Source organism: Nicotiana tabacum, chromosome 4 (genome assembly GCF_000715075.1).
Source record: "Nicotiana tabacum cultivar K326 chromosome 4, ASM71507v2, whole genome shotgun sequence".
NCBI classification, from domain to species: domain Eukaryota; kingdom Viridiplantae; phylum Streptophyta; class Magnoliopsida; order Solanales; family Solanaceae; genus Nicotiana; species Nicotiana tabacum.
This window is the reverse complement of record NC_134083.1, coordinates 46,346,006-46,368,026: the sequence shown is the minus strand read 5'-3', so window position 1 is coordinate 46,368,026 and position 22,021 is coordinate 46,346,006.

Sequence of the window (22,021 nt, the reverse complement as noted above, 5' to 3'; positions counted from 1 at the left end):
CTATTAGGTCTGCTCATAACTTGTGAGACCTACGTGAACCTAGTGCTCTGATACCATGTTGTCACGACCCAATTTCACCTGTAGGTCGTGATGGCGCCCAACACTATAGCTAGGCAAGCCAACTAATAAATTAAGCATACATTGATAAAATTTAAAACCAAGTAAATATAAACCCAAACTCTACCAATGTGTGTGCCAAGACCTGGTGTCACAAGTGAATGAGCATCTAGTAGATTATACAAAACTCCAAATACTGTCTGAAATAAAATAGACAGAATAGAAATATCAGAAGAGACACTGGTAGCTACAGAACGGCTCAGAAAGGCAGCTCACCACTATGCCTCGGGATGACGTGGGTATGTGATGATAGGTCCTCCACTAGTACCTGTCTCAGATCCTGCACAAAAAGTGCAGCAAGTGTAGTATGAGTACGTAAACAACGTGTACCCAGTAAGTATTAAGCCTAATCTCAAAGTGGTAGAGACGAGATGGCCGACTTTGACACTCACTATAGGTCAATAACAATTGAAATAAAACTAGGATATTTAAATCAATGTGATTTACAGAATTTATTTAATCAGCGGAAATAATCAAATTCCTTCAAATGTATCAATTTTCAATATATTAATTAGATTCTTTTAAATTCAAATAAATTCCAATTTATCAATTAAATCTCATTTACAGGAGTAACAATTAATTCCTTAACAAGCAAGAATAATAATTTATTAAATTCCAAAGATTTTCCAATTTACTAATTAGCTTTACAAGCTGAAATAAATTTCTAAAGCATCGTGTAATTATTATTATTATTAAGCACGATTTCTACCGAGGACGTACGGCCCGATCCAGAGTGTCGTGTACACTGCCGAGGGACGTGCGACGCGATCCATAGATGCATCTATCCTACCGAGGCGTTTGGCCCGCTCCACAAGAAAGGAGGACATTTTCTTATGTGCCTCCAGAAGGAGAGTATATTCATTATAAGATGAATTTGGGAGGAGAACAATTTCTTTTAACAATTAATTGATTTAAACAGATAATCCAGCCTATGAGATTTCCATCATTTAATATTTTTCTCTAACAATTCACAATATATTTATTCATATATATCAATTAATATTAATTAATCAAAGAATACAATTTACACAAGTAATACATGCTTTGAGTCCTAAACTACCCGGACTTTAGCATTAATAGTAGCTACGCACGGACTCTCGTCACCTCGTGCGTACGTAGCCCCCACAATTAGCAACAATTATTTAATCTTAATCACCTATGAGGTAATTTCCCCCTCACAAGATTAGACAAGAGACTTACCTCGTCTTGCTCCAATTTAATCCACTATAAGGCCTTTTCCACGATTATCCAACTCCGCCTGGCTCGAATCTAGCCAAAATAATTCGATACAATCACTAAATATTATAGGAATCAATTCTATAAGAAAATACTACATTTTAAAGAAAAGTTCCGAAATTAATTAAAAATTCGCCCGCGGGGCCCACATCTCGGAATCCGGTGAAAGTTATGAAATCCGACAACCCATTCAATTACGAGTCCAACCATACCAGTTTCACTCAAATCCGACTCCGAATCGATACCGAAATCTCAAAATTTCGTTTCTATGAGATTTCTAAACTTTTTCAAATTTCAATCTCAAAACACTAATTAAATTGTGAAAACAATGATATATTCTTGTATATTGATCAAATCCGAGTTAGAATCACTTATCCCAATATTTTTCCCTTGGAAATCTGCCAAAAGTCCCCTCTGCTCAAGCTCAAGTTCGCCAAAAATGGCAAATGGGACGAATGTCCTCTGTTTATAACACTGCCCAGCACTTCGGAACTGGGCCTCGAACAGGGCCTCGATCGCGGCATCGAACATGTGCCTTCGATCAGGGCATCGACGGTTGGGCCTCGATCCTAGCCCTCGAGCCATACCTTCGATCATGCCATCGAGCCTTACCTTCGATCGTGACTTCGATCACAGGCTCGAGCCTGGACCTCGGTCATGGCCTCGATCAGGGTATCGAGGTTGGGCCTTCGATCATAGCCTCAATCATTGCATCGAGCTTGAGCCTTCGATCAGGGCATCGAGCATGGGTCTCGATCCTAGCCCTCGAGCCTTATCTTCGATCATGTCCTTGAGCCTTGCCTTCGATCGAGGCTTCGATACTGAGCCTCATCCCTGGCTTCGACTCAGGCCTCGATCGTGGGCTGGATCTGAGGCTCGATATCTGGGGCTGGATCTGAGGCTCGATCTCAGCCCAGAAAATGCAGCAGAAGAGAAAATTGCAGCAGCTTTTTAAGTCCAACTTTTGATCCGTTAACCATCCGAAACTCAGCCGAGGCCCTCGGGACCTCAACCAAATATACCAACAAGTACTAAAATATCATACGAACTTAGTCGAACCTCTAAATCACATCAAACAACGCTAAAACCATGAATCATATCCCAAATCAAGCTTAATGAAACTAAGAGTTTTCAACTTCTACGTTCAATGTCGGAACCTATCAAATCAACTCCGATTGACCTCAAATTTTACACACAAGTCATAAATTACATAACGGAGCTATGAAAATTTTCGGAATTGGATTCCGACTCCGATATCAAAAAGTCAACCCCTCGGTCAAACTTTCAAACTTTAAATTCCTATTTTAGCCATTTCAAGCCTAATTTCACTACGGACTTCCAAATAAAATTCCGATCACGCTCCTAAGTCCAAAATCACCATACAGAGCTGTTGGAATCATAAAAATTCTATTCCGAGGTCGTTTTCTCAAAAATGTTGACCGAAGTCAAACTTAGCACTTTAAGGCCAACTTAAGGAACCAAGTGTTCCGGTTTCACCTCAAACACTTCCAAATCCTGAACCAACCATCCCTGCAAGTCATAAATCAATACAAGCACCTACAAAAAGTTTTATTTTTAGGGAACGGGGTTCTAAAAGTTAAAATGACCGGTTGGGTCATTACAGCAACCGTGCTAAAACCACGGAACACGGAAGTGCCTCACACCTTCTCTTGGGTTAACAGAATTCCTTACCTGGTCTTCTGTGTTCGCAGACCATAAATAAGAGTCAATTTTCCTCGATTTAGGATTCTAAAATAAATCGGTGACTTGGGACACCATAAATTATTTTAAGTGGCGACTCTGAATAAATAAATAATCCCATTTCGAATAATGTCACTTAAATTGGAAAAAAAAACTCCCTATCCCCTATCCCCCTTGGAAAAAAGGAGGTGTGACACCCTTCAATTCCTAGAATGTGCTATATTGAAATTAATGATAGCAATTGTATAGCCAAAGTTTTGTTATTTGTTTGATGTCCATTTATACAAATTGACTCTTCAAACAAATATTCTTCAAAAAGAAAAGAAAAAAATAACTTTATTTTTAATATTAACTGATTTTTGTGATATTTCTTTCTCCGGCATGTATGTTTACTGCATTATATATGTAAGTAACGTTTTATTCGATTTTTAAACTCTTTTTTGTTATTTGGATAAAAGGTCAATTATTACTATTAGTATTATTTTTATTATTATTTTTATCTTTATTTTTAAATAAAATGAATAAAAAACCGAAAATGAATAAAAATTATTTTTTTAAAACAAATTTCGGATGGGAATTAAAAAATAGGAAGTAGTAGTTCACTCTATTGATATTTGGATCATTTGAATCTGATTGTTTCCTTGTTCATATATTTATTGGACCATGATGTTAATTTTAGAGTTGTAAATTTTTGTTTTGAGTTGATTTAACCGGATAAAGGGTCTATTGAATCACTGTAATTTGGCTTGTTTACTAATTTTGTTCATGAGATTGTGGTGTCATTAGTTTTGTTTAAGAAATGTACAGAATATGGGATAATGGGTTGGATAATTTGCTTGAGCCATGATTTGTTTCTAAGGAAATTGGTTTTTGGGTTGTTGGAGAAGAAAAGATTTTGGGCCAAAAGATTTAGTCTTATCATGCCCAAAGTAATAAATAACATAGCTGGCCCATCCTTCTCTAAACTAGCCCACTTTTCTATAAATAATAAATCAAATTCTTCCACAAATAATTACATACCTCATGACCTTACAATAATCTCAAACTTAGTAATTGAATAATATTCGAACATCGTAGATTGCTTTAGGCGCGATTAATAATAAATCATCGTGACTGTGGGTACGGTTCCTGTGGCATGGTCACGATACGTAATCCCCAATTCGAGTGTGTGTTTCACGTGACTCGACCATAACTTCAAATAATAATAAATAAAATTAAACGCATTGTAGATTGCGGGTGCGTTTCACGTGACGCAATTTGCGATGTGTATAAACAACGAGTGTACGACAACGTAACTCGTCTAATATTAATTTCATAAAAGTTTAAAAATGCAGTAATGTAATAAAAGCGGTAAAAGTAATAAAAATGCTCATATAGGTTTAAAACATGTATTAAATCAAATAACTAGGCCAATTATTAATAGTTGAGCGACCGTGCTAAAACTACGAAACTCGGGAGTGCCTCACACCTTCTCTCGGGTTAACACAATTCCTTACCCGGTCTTCTGTGTTCGCAGACCATAAATAAGAGTTAATTTTCCTCGATTTGGGATTCTAAAATAAATCATTGACTTGGGACACCATAAATTATTTCAAGTGCGACTCTGAATAAATAAATAATTCCATTTCGAATAATGTCACTTAAATTGAGAAAAACAACTCCCTATCCCCTATCCCCCTTGGGAAAAAGGAGGTGTGACAGCTCTGGCGACTCTGCTGGGGAATAAGAACCCAGAATCTCTGGTTCAGGGTTCAGAATTCGATCTTAGAATAGCTGTTATACTTGGCTTTTATTTATTATCTGATTTTTACGTGTTTGAGTCTAATGTTCTAAATGCCACTTTTTACTGCTTTGATATTGCTTGAACTGTATATAAACTGTTACGAAACCCTCTTCTCTTTGAGTCTTCTAAATCTTCTGGGAAGCGTGTGCTTCGCGTGACTTCTTTTCTGTTAGAGTCATACCCCTAATTTTAGAATGAGGATCGGACAAGTTGCAAAGCCAGTGAAGCTTCTGTATTCCCGGTACGCTCCCCCCCCCCGGCTCGAGTTGTCTGCTCGGGTAAGCCAGGTCTAGAACAACACACCCAGGATCTAAACCTAGAATAACATAGCCTCATGCCGGATCCCTAGTAGGAACGTTTATTTGCATCACGTGCATTTGACTTTGGGGACTCAACACAGGGGTTGGGTCCGTCTAGGATAGGTGTACCCAATATAAAGGACCATCCTGATGCATTTTACATGCTACTTGTGCATATGTTTGTTTCGGCTTGCATGTTGACCGGCTTCTAGAATAGGGAAAAGGAACCAAGAAAACACAAAGAGTGAGGTAGGAGAGAAATTTTTTTTTACCCGATTTTGAAAATCCAGGTATTTGAAAAGTACTGAAACTCTGCCGAAATTTTGAAAAAAGAAAAAGTCATTTTCAAAATAAGTCGTGTTTTCCTATTGCGCCAAAACCTACCGAACTACGCGGGTCTAATTCTCACCGGATGTGAGATACGTAGGCAACCCCTATCAGGTCCGGCCACATTTTTTCAAAACTAACCAAAATAAGAACCTTTTGAAACATGATCATTACCCGGGGCCGTTCTTGTCAAAATAGCCTTAAAATATTCTCCTGGAGCGCCGGAAGGCTGTTTTCATAAGAATAGCCACAATGTAAACCCAAGTCAGTCTTTTCTCCTATAACCAACCTCAGTTGGCAGAAACAACCCTAAAAACTTTCCTCAAGTGCTGAAGGGCCGTATTTGCAAAAAAAAAAAAAAAAACCTTTTTGTTACGAAATTTACTGGTTTGGATTTTTAAAATTAACAACTTTGTGTTTTTGGAAAATGTGTCGGTTTTGATCTTTGTCCTCAATTTGTGTGCAGAATGAGCACCGTTGAGAATGTACCTTTTCGGGTCGTAGATGAGATTCCACTGGGACTCCACATGTGGTGGAATGACTTGCGGGAGGTCAGCAAGCATTATGTGACAAACGCTTTAGGTGGGCTCACCGGGCTTCTGAAAATTAAACCAAGGGTTGATATAATTGAAGCTTTGATACTGTTTTGGGACGCGACGCACAATGTTTTTCACTTCTCTGATTTTGAGTTGACCCCTTTGCTAGAGGAGATGGCAGGTTATGTTGGTCTTGACGGGAATCTCAGGCACCGATATCCAGTGGCACCAAGACATGTAACCCCTCATAAGTTTTTGGACCTTCTGAGCATTAGCCGGCAAGTAAAAGATGGAAATTTGGCCAAAGGATTTTGCACATTCCACTTCTTATACAACCGGTATGGGGATCCCCGAGGATTTGAGGCTCCGAACACTGGTTTGAGTCATCAGGGAAATAAAAACAAATGGGAAGCACGCAGAGGTTTAGCCTTTGTAGTTGCATTTTTAGGCACTCTGATATGCCCAAGGAGTGACGGACATATAGAGCTGGGACTTGCAGGAATGGCCAACTTTATGGTCAAAAAGGCCAACGGCACTCTTATACCGATGATTCTCGCAGAAATCTATCGAGCTCTAACCGTCTGTCGAGCTGGGACAAAGTTCTTTGAGGGTTGGAACTTGCTTTTGCAAATGTGGCCGGTGGAACATCTTTGCCATCGCCCGAGGTACATGAACTACGGTCTGATCGGACTCGATTGCATTGAAGAATACGGAAACCGGGTAAACGGTCATGAGTTACCGGAGGGTACTGAGGCTTGGTTCGCGTATTTGGGTTTTTTGACCGCAAACCGAATTGAGTGGACTTTCAGTTGGCTCACGGTCAATGAGGTTATTTACATGTCTACCGGAGTGTGCTTTCTTTTATTGATGGGACTTCGGAGTATTCAGCCATATGCTCCGCATCGGGTCCTACACCAATTGGGAAGATACCAAACAGTCCCTTATGATGAAGATTTAAGTCCACAGGTTATTAAACTATGCCCAAAAGCCGCATTCCCAGAAGAAAAGGTTTGCCAGATTTGGCACCAATGTAGGTTTCTGGAGCCACAGACTCAAGTACGGGATTGTTCCTCGGGTGAAGTAGAATCTAACTACGCAGCCTGGTATGGTAAGAGAGTTCGAGTCGATCAAGAGACAGAACAGCTCGCCAAAAGACCCCATGTCCAACAATTCACCGATGGAGCGCGAGAACAGTGGGTTTGGTTAGCTAAAGAGAAGGAATACCGGACCACCATAAGCAAGCTAGAAGATCAAATCAAAAACCTCAAATTTAACAGTAATTTGCAGGCTGCCAAGGATGAAGGAGAAAAGAAAAGGTTTTCCCGAGAAAATGAAGCCCTCCGAGCTCAGATTCAGAAAATGAAAATAGTTGCTGAAAACCCGGTAAGAAGCGAAAAAGATGAAAGACTCATAAGCAATCTGAGGCGGAAAGTTCATGATTATGGGTTTGATTTGACAAAGGCCGAGGATGAATTGGCAAAATCTCGGAAAAAAATGGCGAATAATGCAGAAGAACGGGCAAGGTGTGTTCAGCATTTAAAGCAAAAGTATGATAGAAGGGTCGCGATCATAAGGGAAAAGCTGACTAATCTCGAAAATAAAATGGTCCAACAGACAAAGGATTTCAAAGTTGAAAGAGAGCATTGCTATACATTGATTTCCCGATTGGAAGAAGACATACATCAATTGCAAGACCAAAACCATACGGCCACGCAGGTGTTGGAGGCCCGGTCTCAGCAAATTGGATGCTTGCTCCAAGAAAGGGGCGTCATTAGAATGAGGATTAAAGAAATCGCCGATTACGTTGCAATGAAATGCCATAAATGTGAAGATATGACCAGGTCCATGTTCTTTGCTTCTGTGATGACTTTTGTCCGTTAGGTGATGGATGATTTAGAGTACCTTCAAGAATAGATTGCACGCAGGCCCACGTCGAGACCGACTGATGTACCACGGGGCCCCGGAGTAGTATTGGAGGCTCTTATGTATTCCTGATTTTTTTTAATTATTTTTGGCTTTGAGTCTGTATTTTACCTTTTCGAGTCTGTTTTTTCTATTTTGAGTATGTATGTTTAATCGTCAGTATTTCCAAAGTCTTTGTAATAGAAAAACCCAAAAAGATTTTATTTAATGAAATATTGAAAAAAACAAAAACTAATTTTTTTTTCTTTTATTCTGCATTTATTTTCTGAACTACGTAATGAACTGATTCATGCGGCGTCATGATACGTAGGCAATCCCCATCGGATTCGATCGTAGCTATAGATAATCTGAGTGAAAAATAAAGAAAAAGAGAGAAAAAGAAGGAAAATTGAGTGAACAAGAAAGAAAAACGAGTGAAAAATAAAAGAGCGAAAACAGCAATAAGGGAAGGAAAAAGAAATCAGGATTCGAAATTTGAGAAAAGAGATAGTAAAGCCAGGATGAAACATACAGCCATTGCAAAGACATTTAGATTTAACTGTTTAAGTGCATTGCATCCCCAATATACAATTCCTTATCTGTTAAATATCTCAAACTAACCAGGTTGTTGTGTGTGCAAATATCAAAGGTCCTGTTTAGGTGGTTAGTTTTGTGGTAATCTGGCTTTCCATCCTCACTTCACAAGATCTAAAGGCAGTGTTCCTATGGCCTGCGAAAGTCATCTACCAATTATTGAGCCTGAGGGTAGTCCGGTATCGGCTATTCCACAGTCAGAGTCCGCAACCGCTGAAGAAAATAGGAGGTTGCACGTCTGCATGTTAGAAATGTGGGACGCTTGGTCTAATGGAAAAGAACCGCCTAGTATAATCCCCGGATTTCCTGAATTGCTTTCCAGGATGAGTGGAACCTCTAATGTCCCCATCCCCGTAACTAACCCATTCATCCCGTTTGGGTACCCCACTATATCAGTCAATTTCACCGGTATGCCTTCTGAGGTTCGCCCCCAAGCACCATTTTCAGGGGTACCTTCTACATTATTCACCGCACCACCAGTCTCTACTACGACACAGCCAACAGTTCCCAGGCCATGCTTCGAGCCTTCAGCTTTCACTTTTCAAGTCCCGCAATTTTAGCTAGACAACGCTCATGTTACCCCAAACTCTTACCCTCAGCACCCGCAGTTTGAGTCTCTTATGGAATAGGAAAGAGCTATGAGAAACCCCGAGCAAGAAGAGATAGTTCAGAAGATGAAAAGCCTCGAACAAAGTCTGAAGAACATGCAAGGCCTGAGTGGCCAAAAGAGTGTCTACTACTCCGATCTGTGCATGTTTCCTCATGTTCATTTGCCCGTTGTCTTTAAAATGCCAAATTCGAAAAGTACGATGGGCAGGGAGACCCGATCGCTCATTTGAAAAGATATTGTAATCAGCTGAGAGGTGCAGGTGAAAAAGAAGAACTTTTGATGGCCTATTCCGGGGAGAGCCTGATGGGAATTGTGTTAGAATGGTACATCGACCAGGACATCTCCCATTGGCATATATGGGATGACTTGGCCCGAGATTTCGTCAGGCAATTTCAATACAATATTGATATAGCTCAAGATAGGAATTCTCTGACCAATTTCAAGAAGAAAATCGCGGAAAGCTTCTGTGAATATGCTATCAAGTGGTGTGAGCAAGTAGCCAGAGTGAAACCGCTTATGGATGAGACAGAAATGGTCAATGTTTTCTTGCAGGCCCAAGAGGCCGATTACTTTCAGAACATGATGTCTGCCATGGGCAAACCTTTTGCAGAGGCCATAAAAATCGGAGAAATGGTAGAAAATGGCCTGAAAACTGGCCGAATCATAAGTCAATCTGCTTTGAGAGCCACCTCTCAAGCCATCCAGAACGGCTTGGGAGGTTTAGCAAATCGAAAGAAGAGGGAAGAAGGAGCCATGATGGCTTCAGGTTTGAGAGGCCCCCATCGATCCCGCGATCATTCTTACCTGCCTTCCAGAACCCCACAACACTACTACCCCTATCAAGATGCAGCATATGTCGTGGCACCGCCTTCCTATGCGGTGATGAATGCCCAACCTTATACACGGCCACAACAACACTACAACCAAAACCGAGCTCCACCTCCCAAAAATAACCATCCTTACCAAGATCCATATAACCCCCGTCCCCCACAAAACAATTACCAACATAATACACACCCCCGTGAGAATCCTAGGAGAAACGACTTCACCCCTATTGGTGAGTCCTACTCTAGCCTATTTCCAAAATTAGTCCAGATGGGTCTATTGCAACTTGTGCCTCCAAACCGGAAAAATCCAGAATCTCCATCATACCGGCCCGGTACCATGTGTGCCTATCATTCGGGGGCAGAGGGTCATGATACGGAGGATTGTTGGACTCTCAAGAGGGCCGTTGAGAATTTGATAGAACAAGAACGAGTGATGCCTAGGGATGGGGAAGTCCCCAATGTGACTAACAATCCATTACCAACTCACAACAACGGCCCGGTCATTGGAATGATTTGTGATGATAAAGAGTTTTATCCAGCTTTGAAAGCTATCATCGCCATTGCCGGTTTAGAGGCAAGACCTAAAGCGGCGGCAAAACAAGCTAGAAATGAGAAGAAAATCACTCCAACTCCTCAAGTTGCAGAAAAAGTGGTGGAAAGAAATACTGGGGCAGCACCTACTAAGGACGCAATTCTCTATGTTCCTAGGGCCCCAAGGAAAGAACAACTCATGTTGAACACTCCCAAAAGATTTGAGCAGAGGAAAGTCACGCTAAATGTGCTAAAGTTGTATGTGCCAAAAGGGACTTATGTGGCGTGGGGGTCGACATTTGCCCTCTCTCAACGCTCCAGAGGATGAAAATTGGAACAGAAAGAATTCGGCCAAACAATGTCTGTGCGCGCGCTTTTGATGGTGTCAAGCGAGACACAATAGGGGAAATTAATTTGATTTTGACCATTGGCCCTGTGGATTTCGAAGTAACTTTCCAAATTCTGGACATGGATACTTTATATAATTTTCTCCTAGGAAGACCATGGATTCACGCAGCAGGAGCTGTGCCCTCCACTCTTCATCAAATGGTCAAATTTGAACATGAAAACCAAGAAATTGTTGTCCACGGGGAGGATGAACAATCCATTTACAGGGTCCCTTCAGTCCCATGTCTCGAAGCTAGAGAAGGAAGTGAGCACATTGTCTACCAAGCCTTTGAAATTGTGGTCGCCGACCAATACGAAGAAGGGGCCCCATTCCCTCAACCTTGCTTATCTAATGCCTCGGTCATGGTCGCCACTGAAATGATTAAACATGGGTACAAGCCCGGAAAGGGGCTCGGGGTATCTCTACAAGGCATCATAGAGCCCGTTACTTCAACCGCCAATGAGAAGTTCTTTGGCGTAGGTTTTCGAGCTACAAAGGCCGATAGAAAATGGGATGATGAGCGCAAGAAAAATGGGTGGGTCCTGCCTCAGCCTGTTCTGCATCTCGCCAAGTCATTTATTGATCCCAAATATGTAGAAGAAGAAGAAGAAGAAAAAGAGGAAGAGGCCTTTACAACCGAAGAGATTGAGGATATTTGTGAAGCCATGAAACAAATGCTGTATGAGTCCCATATGGTCCAGCCGGGGGAAGGAACAAGCACTGCTGAGGTGTTATACATGGGACCAAATGCCAAGCTTTAGAATTGGAAAGCTACCCCATTCCCTGTCAGGCGGGAATCCTGTTCTAATAATGCAGACTTAAATAACATGACATGCTTGCAGACTTCATGCCTAGATCCTAAAACGATGTCTAACTGTGAAATAATGAATCAAGATCTAGAATATGATGAAGATGAGGCTTTTAGGGAAATAAATCGAGAATTGGAACAATTTGAGAATAACCCTAAGCCAAACTTAAATGAAACTGAGCCAGTTAATTTGGGTAGTCCAGAAGAGGTCCGAGAAACCATGATAAGCATTCACGCCGATGAAAGAACTAAGGATGCATTGATCCAACTTTCGTTTGAATTCAAGGATGTGTTTACATGGTCCTATGATGATATGCCAGGTTTGAGCGTTGATTTGGTAGTACATAAATTGCCAACTTATCCCGGTTACCCACCCGTAAAACAAAAGCAAAGAAAGTTTAAAACAGAAATCAGTGATAAGATCAAAGAAGAAGTCACCAAACAATTAAAAGCTGGTGTGATTTGGGTGGTCCGATACACCACGTGGTTGGCTAATGTGGTCCCAGTGCCGAAAAATATGGGAAAACCCGAGTGTGTGTTGATTATCGGGATTTGAACAAAGCAAGTCCCAAGGACAACTTTCCACTTCCAAACATTCATATTCTTGTTGACAAATGTGCCAAATATGAGATACAGTCTTTCGTGGATTTTTATGCTGGGTACCACCAGGTTCTGATGGATGAGGACGACGCAGAAAAGACAGCTTTCACCACGCTGTGAGGCACTTATTATTACAGAGTCATGCCATTCGGTTTGAAAAATGCCGGGGCAACTTACATGAGAGCTGTGACTGCCATCTTCCATGACATGATGCACCAGGAAATTGAGGTGTATGTGGATGATGTGATCATTAAATCCAGAACACAAGAAGGCCATGCGCGAGTTCTGAGAAAGTTCTTTGAGCGTCTGTGCAGGTATGACTTGAAATTGAATCCAGCCAAATGTGCATTCGGAGTTCCATCTGGGAAACTTCTGGAGTTTATAGTCAGCCGGAGGGGTATTGAGTTAGATCCGACAAAGATAAAGTCTATTCGGGATTTGCCACCTCCGAGAACCAAGAAAGAGGTCATGAGTCTGCTAGGGAGATTGAATTACATCAGCAGGTTCATTGCTCAGCTTACTACCACGTGTGAGCCCATATTTAAGTTACTGAAGAAAGATGCATCGATCAAATAGACAGATGAATGTCAAGAGGCGTTTGATAAGATCAAAGAATATCTGTCAAATCCGCAAGTGTTGGTTCCACCTGAGCCAGGAAGACCTTTGTTCTTGTATCTGACAGTCTTGGAAAATTCCTTTGGCTGTGTCCTGGGACAACATGATGTGACCGGGAAGAGAGAGAAGGCCATATACTACTTGAGCAAGAAGTTTACCATTTATGAAGCCAAGTATACTTTGTTGGAAAGAACTTGTTGCGCCCTAACTTGGGTCGCCCAGAAGCTCAGACATTATCTTTTGGCCTACATCACATATCTCATAACTAGAATGGATCCTCTGAAGTACATATTCCAAAAACCAATGCCCACAGAAAGGTTAGCAAAATGGCAAATCCTGCTCACTGAGTTCGACATTGTCTATGTCACTAGTACAACGATGAAAGATCAAACCTTGGCGGATCATCTAGCTGAGAACCCGGTTAATGATGAATACCAACCCCTAAGTACTTACTTTCCGGATGAGAAAGTAAATTCAGTTGAAGTAATTCCAGAAGATACCAATGCTTGGAAAATGTTCTTTGATGGAGCTGTAAATGCAAAAGGTGTCGGGATTGGGGCAATTTTGGTTTCGCCCACCGATTAGCACTATCCGGCCACAACCCGGCTTCTGTTCTTCTATAGCAACAACACCGATGAGTATGAAGCCTGCATTATGGGCATGAATATGGCAGTTGATCTGGATGTGGAAGAATTGTTAATCATGGGAGATTCAGGTTTGATCATTCAGCAAGCCCAAGGTGAATGGGAAACTCGAAATATCAAGCTTATCCCATATAGGCAACATGTGGAAGATCTTAGCAAACGATTCAAGTCCGTCGAGTTCAGGTATATTCCTCGATTCCACAACGAGTTAGCTGATGCACTAGCTACTTTGGCCCTAATGCTGCCGTATCCGGGCAATGTCCATATTGACCCGTTGGAAATCCAAATTCGAGAAAGGCATGGTTATTGTAATACAATTGAAATAGAACCAGATGTTCAGCCATGGTATCATGATATCAAAAGGTTTTTGAAAATAAAGAAATATCCCGAGCAGGCTAGTGGAGACCAAAAGAGAACCATTAGAAGGCTTGCTAGTGGTTTCTTCTTGAGCGGAGAAATCTTGTACAAAAGAACTCCAGATCTGAATCTTTTGAGGTGTGTAGATGCCCTAGAAGCTGAAAAGATCATGAACAAAGTGCATTCGGGAGTATGTGGACCTTACATGAACGGGTATGTCCTTGCAAAAAAAATCCTTCGGGCAGGTTATTACTGGATGACCATGGAAAAGGATTGCTTCAGTTTTGTCCGGAAGTATCATCAGCGTCAAATACACGATGACCTGATTCATGCACCGCCTTCATAGTTGCATCCTATGTCAGAACCTTGGCCGTTCATTGCATGGGGTATGGATGTCATTGGGCCAATCGTGCCGAAAGCTTCAAATGGGCACAAATTCATCTTGGTTGCCATTGATTATTTCACAAAGTGGGTTGAAGCAGTCACTTTCAAAGCCGTCACCAAGAAAGCGGTAGTGGACTTCGTGCATTCCAACATTATTAGTCGTTTTGGTATTCCTAAAACTATCATTACAGACAATGCTGCAAATCTGAACAGCCACTTGATGAGGGAGGTATGCGAACAATTTAATATTACGCATCGTAATTCTACCCCTTATCGCCCCAAAGCTAATGGCGTTGTTGAAGTTGCAAACAAGAATATCAAGAAGATCCTCAGGAAAATGATTCAAAGTTCTAGACAGTGGCATGAAAAGCTGCCTTTCGCATTATTGGGATATCGCACAACCGTGCGCACATCAGTTGGGGCTACGCCTTACTTCTTGGTTTATGGCACTTAAGCCGTAATACCTGCAGAAGTTGAAATTCCCTCTCTTCGAATCATTGTTGAAGCCGAGATCGAGGATGATGAATGGATCAAGGCCCGATTGGAAAAATTAACTATGATTGATGAAAAGCGAATAGGCGCAGTTTGCCACGGGCAGTTGTTCCAACAAAGAATAGCCCGTGCCTACAACAAGAAAGTGCGGCCCAGGAAATTCGACGTGGGGCAATTCGTTCTGAGATGTATTCTCCTGCATCATGAGAAAGCAAAAGGAAAATTTACTCCAAATTGGAAAGGTCCGTACTGTGAACACCTAATTTTTGACCACTCCCGAATTCTATATTATTTTAGTGTAAATATTTTTTCTAAGTCTAATCCTGATATTTTAAACTTTTATCTTACTCTTAATAGGTTTTATTTGAAAAAAAAATTAAATTAAAAACTACAAAAAATATTCACATTCTTAGAGTATAAGATTTGTACCTATGTTTAAATAGAAGAAAATTTACAATATATATATATATATATATATATATATATATATATATATATATATATATTTGGTTTCTTCTAATTTTAAATGTAAGTTATAGTAGTATTCTTCTTAGTATAATTTAAAATATAGTGTAAATATTAAGTTTTCTTATGTATATAATATTAAAGTATAAAAGTAGCAGACTAATATTTTTAGCTATGCATTTTACTTTCTCTTTTATTCATTTCAAAAAAAAAAAGGTAAAAGTTATTTATAAAAAAAAAGGCAACTAACGAGAAGAACAAAAAAGTAACAAAATAAAAAATACAAAAGATTTCTCATATTAACTACCTAAACACTTACCCCATGACTCCCACTCTCACTTCTAGCACAAACCCTCACATATTTTCTCACCTCATTCCCATGTAAACCAACTCCTTTGCACATTATAAGGTAACCACAAAACTTTTCTTTAAAAAAAGAAGGGGGACGGAAGAGAAAAAGGGGAGGAGGAAAAAAAAAACGAAAGAGTAGCTTTCTTTTAGAGCTTTAGGTCCGAAACATAGTGCATAAGAAAACGGAGCAAAACCTCCCAGAAATCAGCTCTAAAATTCACGAAAACACAACCATAGAGCAGCTCTGAAACCTCACTATGGCCACCACCTTAAATCAGCCAATAACACCACCTCAAACACCTTGAAACGTCAGCAAAAACAACCCTTTTTTTTTGACGTCAAAACAAATGACACTCGCTTAGCGAGGTTTCCGTTCGAGGTCATTGTTGAGTTTTCGGTCATTGATTATGCTTGTAGCTTGAAAGCTTTTGTCCGATGCTCCGTTCGATTGATATTGTTGGAACTTTCACCTCCAATGTATATGTTGATAAGATTCAACAATAGAGGTTCATTGTTTTTTTTCTTACTGACTACTTCTTCAACTTTGATTTTTTTTTTTTTAATTTGGTTGAAGTTGTTTGCCAAAATCGTTTCTTGTTGGATTCATGATTAGTTTAAAGGATAAGGTATTTTGTGTAAATGTGAGCATTGCAATATGTTAGTTCCTTAATAATCTGGTAGTTCTTTCTTAGTTGTCGTTATCTCCATTCACATAATTCCCATATTTATGTTTTTAATTTATTTATATCTAGTTCATTTCTTAAAGAGGGGATGCATTTGTTAACTAACAGAATAATTAAAAGTGAAAGGTTGGGTTTGGTTTAGCTAAATGCACGCAAATAATACTAATGGGTCATGGCGTTGTTTAATAAATTTGTACCAAACGAATAAGTTAAGTTTTACAACGAAAAATAATTAATATATTAGCCCATGTGTTCATACTCGAACCTTGGATTGATATGCTTAAGTAATAAAAGGATCATGTGCGCATTCCCGTGTCTTGATACCTTTAAATTCAAAATAATTATGTTTTAACCATGTATACATTCTGTACCTTAGTTTAACATCTAACTTCAAAGAAATACCTTGTGTGCGTATCTCATCTAGGTCCAAACAATTAATAAAATATAATAAATTTAGTGAAGTGGTAATGGACAAGTCATAATCAATAAAATACAAGAATAACCAAAAAACTAGTTTAAGCCTTACATTAGTCAATAAAGCGACCGTGCTAGAACCACGGGACTCGAGAGGTGACTTACACCTTCTCCTCGGTCAACAGAATTCCTTACTCAATCTTCTATTTTCGTAGACCATAAATTAGGAGTCAAACCTTCCTTTTGATAAGGGATTCAAGATAAAAGGTGACTTGGAACACCAAAACTCAATTCCAAGTGGCGACTCCAAATAAATAATCCCTTTTTAAAACGTCACTTTAATTGTAAAAACTCTTCTAACTCAACCACGTAATAGGGTTGGGAGGGAAAAACTCTTTTATCATGTTTTGGATATTATTGTATTTGGAAGCCTAATGTGCTATCTGTCGCTTATTTACCGCTTTAACATTTATTTGAACTATGATATAAATTGTATCCTCTCTCGCACCCCTCTGAGTCTTCTGATAAGTAGTTATGTTGTGTTTGCCTACCAACATCACAAAATATCTGTCTTGAGATAAAGACAGTTAGCCTACCAGCTTCTGGTGAAGGATTTAGTCACACATGTTTAGGCGGGAGAGCTATTAGCTAGCCAGTGCTGTTCTACTACTGGTGACGCTTGACTCTCCTCGGCTCGGGTCGTCCACCTGGTAAAGCCAGGTCTAGATACCATCTCCTTTAGAATTTGAAAACTTAAAAAAATAAGCCACAAACAATGAATATCCCTAGTAGGCTACGCCTTATTTGCATTATGTGCATTGGATTTAGCGGGACTCGGCACAGGGGTCGGGCCCGTCTAGGACAGGTACCAATTTTTCAGACCAACATGTTCATTTTTCTGTGCTACATGTAATATTATTTGATAGGCTTTACTCAAATGTTGACTGGCTTTAGGATAGATTGATTGAACAGGGGAGAGAGAAAGAGAAAATTTCCTCAAAAGTTCATAAAGTACCCATTTTTAAATAAAACTTTGAAGGGTTCTAATGTGTAAAATTACAATTTTCAAAATGATTTTTTATCATTTATTTAAATCGAACTACGTGGGTCTGATTCTCACCAGATGTGAGATACGTAGGCAACCTTCATCGGGTCCGACCCCCAATTTTTTTTTTTAAAAAATATTTATTTTATTTTTTCTTTAGAAGTCTTTCTTTAAAAAATTCTCACAAAAAACAAAGTTAGTTTATTTACTTTATTTTGATCTCCCGAACTATGCAAGATCTGATTCATGCGGCATCATGATACGTAGGAAATTCCCATCGGATTCGATCATTGCCATCAAATAAACTGAGTGAAAAAAAGAGAGAAGAAAGAAAAATAAAGAAAGGAGTGACAAAAATAACAAAGAAAAATAAAGAGCGAAAAACAAACAAAAATAAAGCAAGATTGAAAAAATACAAAAAGAGAACTTGTCCAATTTGAAAAAGAAAATTGCGGAAAGTTTTCATGAATGTTGTCAAATGGCGCAAGTAAGCCACCAGGGTAAAGCCTCCAATGGATGAAGCAGAAATGGTTACGGTCTTCCTACAGCCCCAAGAGGTGGACTACTTCCAGAACATGATGTCCGTTATGGGTAATCCGTTCGTCAAGCCTATCAAAATTGGGGAGATGGTCGAAAGTGGTTTAAAAAGGACCAAATCTTGAGTCATGCTGCCTTTAAGGCCACATCACAGACCGTTTAGAATGGTTCGGGGGGTTTGATGAATAGAAACATGAGGGAAGAGGGAGCCATGATGGCTTAGAGCTCGAGGGGGGCCCGCATGTTATTTAACCAATCATATATGCTTCCTAAGGTTCCACAATAATATTATCCCCATCAAGATGTTGTTTATGCCGTGGAACTGCCTCTCTATGCGATGATGAACGCGCAACCTTACACGCGGCCACAACATTATACACAAAACCGAGCTCCACCTCCCAGAAATGCCCGTCCCTACCAAGCTCCATATAATCCCCAATACAATCCTCGCCCAAGAGAGCTCCTCAGAAGGAATCAGTTCACTCCTATTGGTGAATCATATTCAAGTTTGTTTCAAAAGCTAATCGGGTTAGGTCTGTTGCAGCCAGTGAACCCCAACCGGCCAAATCCCGAGTCCCCCTCGCACCAAGCTGATGCTAGATATGAATACCACTCTGTAGCAGTAGGACTTGATACAGAGGATTGTTGGACCCTCAAAATGGCAATTGAAGAATTTGATCCGGCTCTGAAAGCCTTTGTAGCCATTTTCGCAATAGGAAAGAAACCTAAAAATGGGCACCAAACCTGAAACTTTCCCTATCAGACGGGAATCTCGGTAGCCGGTCTTGCTATCTTTTCTGTATTTGGGGTTATTTCAGGGTGTAATCCGAATTCCTTTACTTTAATGTCTTACTTTCTGATGTAAACCCTTCTATTTTTTACATATAAAATTCAAATAAATGAAATCAATATTTCATCATCCATGAATGACTCTTTTATTAATCTTGTCACCTTTCTTATTCTCTTTTCAAGTTTTGTTAATGCAGATTTTAATAACATGACATGCTTGCGGACTTCATGCCCAGATCCTAAAACTATATCAGACCTTGAAATAATGAATCAAGAAGTAGAATGTGCCGAAGATAAGGCTTGTAAGAAAATAAACAAAGAAGGGACAACAAGCCTAAACCAAGTCCAAATGAAAACTGCCCTTACTTGATTGGTTTATGGCACTGTAGCCATGATATCAGTAGAAGTTGAAATTCCTTCTCTTCGGATCTTTGTTGAAACCGAGTTCGAGGATGAAGATTGAGTCAAGACCTGATTGAAGAAAATGACTTTAGTTGATGAAAAGCGATTGACTGTAGTTTTCCACAGGCAGTTGTACCAACAAAGAATGGCTCGTGCCTATAACAAGAAAGTGTGGCCCAAGAAATTTGAAGTAGGGCAACTCTTTCTAAGGCGTATTCTTCCGCATCACGAGGAAGCTAAAGGAAAATTTGCCTCATATTGGAAGGTCCATACATTGTAACAAGAGTGCTGTCAAAAGGGAGTACTGTATTTGGGAGACATCGAAGGGAATGTTCCCGATACAACTGTCAATGCAGACGCGGTCAAAAGGTACTATATTTGACCCTTTCCGCAACTTTAATGCTCTTTGATTGGGATGACGAAGGCTTTCATTCTCACTACCCAAATACTATTAACCCTTTGCTAACCCTTTGAGACAGATACTTTTTTCTTGGCCACTCTCTTTGGAACCTTGTATGTAATAATAAAGAAAAAGCAAAAAAAACAAAAAATAAAATAAAAGAAAAAAAATGAAAAAAAGAGAAAGAAAAAAAAGGAGAAAAGAAAAGAAACAAAAGAAAACGAAACATAAGAAAATTAAAACAAAAATCAAAACAAGTTCAAGTTAATTGAACTACGTCCGACCTGATTCTGAAAGGATACATAGGCAGCCTCACTCTATGGTTCAGTCATACCAACAAAAAAAAAATCCACATTCTCTCAAAAGTGAAAACTGGGACAGATGTCACAATGGTTCGGCTCTGATTTCGCCCGAAAGGTTCCAAAGTTGTAATTCAATTCAAATTCTTTTTACCCAAATCCTTTCAAGTCCTTCCGATCAATTGGCAAGGATTGTCAAGAGTTGGAGGATACAATTACTAGGATCGGATGCAACCAATTAGAGAAATAAAATGAGAGAGTCCTATTCGTGAAAACCCTCATGGGCATTGTAGGGCGATGGTGAGTAGAGAAAATAAAAATGAGAGAGTTTTGTTAGTAAAAACCCGCAAAGGGCACTATAAGGCGATGGCGAGAAGAGAAATGAGAGAGATCAGCTAGTGAAAACCCGCAAAGGGCATTGTTGATCGAAAAGAGGAACCACGCAGCCATGGCATCAACACAATCCTGAGCAAGATTTTTTGGTTTCAAGTCAAAAGTTGTGATGAGTTTCTAAGAGTCGGACAGTTTACACAGATCAGACATCCAGTCCAAAAGGCATGTCATGTTCATTGAAGTCCGCATGTACTCCCAGATAAGTCCGTCTTTCTGTTCCCCGAAAGGGACACCTTTTGTTTTAAACTCATTCTCTATTCCATTATTTATATTTCTTTTAATCCCTTTCGGTGTAACTTTGTTTAAAAAATAAGGCAAAGAAAAGACGGCAAGACCGATTTACAGGGTTCTCGTTTGAAGCGAGCTGATATATTCAAAAGGCGCCCAGCCTCGGCAAGGGCATCAAGTCGACCCCGACTAGCCATGACTTGCCAATGATTTGAAATGGAAATCTTTGAAAGAAGCCAAAAATAAAATGCCCACAAAGGCAAAATAAAGTTGAAAAAGGTTAAGTCTCACACGACTAATCGTCGTGGCAAAGTTTAGAAATGTCAAAGGTTCTCCGGGGTCAGAAATGGAGTTGGTATTCAGGAAACAATCAATTGAAGTTGAGAAGAAGATGAGCCGAGATCAAGAGATCGAAATAATCAAGGCCACAAACTGACCTCTATTTTAAAACTAACGATTCTTTCTTTGTTCAGAACAAGAACATAACAGTTGTAGGAAACAGTTCGTGAAAAGACGAACACCACCAAGTGAAGTTCTCAAATCCTTGATTTTCTTCCAATATACATGTAATCATTTTATTTTTAGTTTCATTTTAGGGAACTAATACCCTATCTTCAACACATGGTACTACATCCCCTGGTTGCATTTCTTGTTGCAAACATAGGGTACGACATTCCCTAGTAGCATCCTAAAGTGCCAAGAGCCTCACCTTATTGCTAACACAGGGTACTACATCCCCTGGTTGCATATCTTGTTGCAAACGTAGGGTACGACATTCCCTAGTAGCACCCCAGAGTGCCAAGAGCCTCATCTTATTGCCAACACAGGGTACTACATCCCCTGACTGCATTCCTTTCTGCCAACATAGGGTATGACATTCCCTAGTAGCATTCAAGAGTGCCAAGAGCCTCACCTTATTGCCAATGCAGGGTACTACATCCCCTGGTTGCATTTCTTATTGCTAACATAGAGTACGACATTCCCTAGTAGCATCTCAGAGTGCCACGAGCCTCATCTTATTGCCAACACATGGTACTACATCCCCTGGTTGCCTTTTATTGCCAACATAGGGTACGACATTCCCTAGTAGCATCTCAGAGTGCCACGAGCCTCATCTTATTTCTAACACAGGGTACTACATCCCCTGGCTGCATTACTTTCTGCCAACATAGGGTACGACATTCCCTAGTAGCATCTCAGAGTGCCAAGAGCCTCACCTTATTGCCAACACAGGGTACTACATCCCCTGGTTGCATTTCTTGTT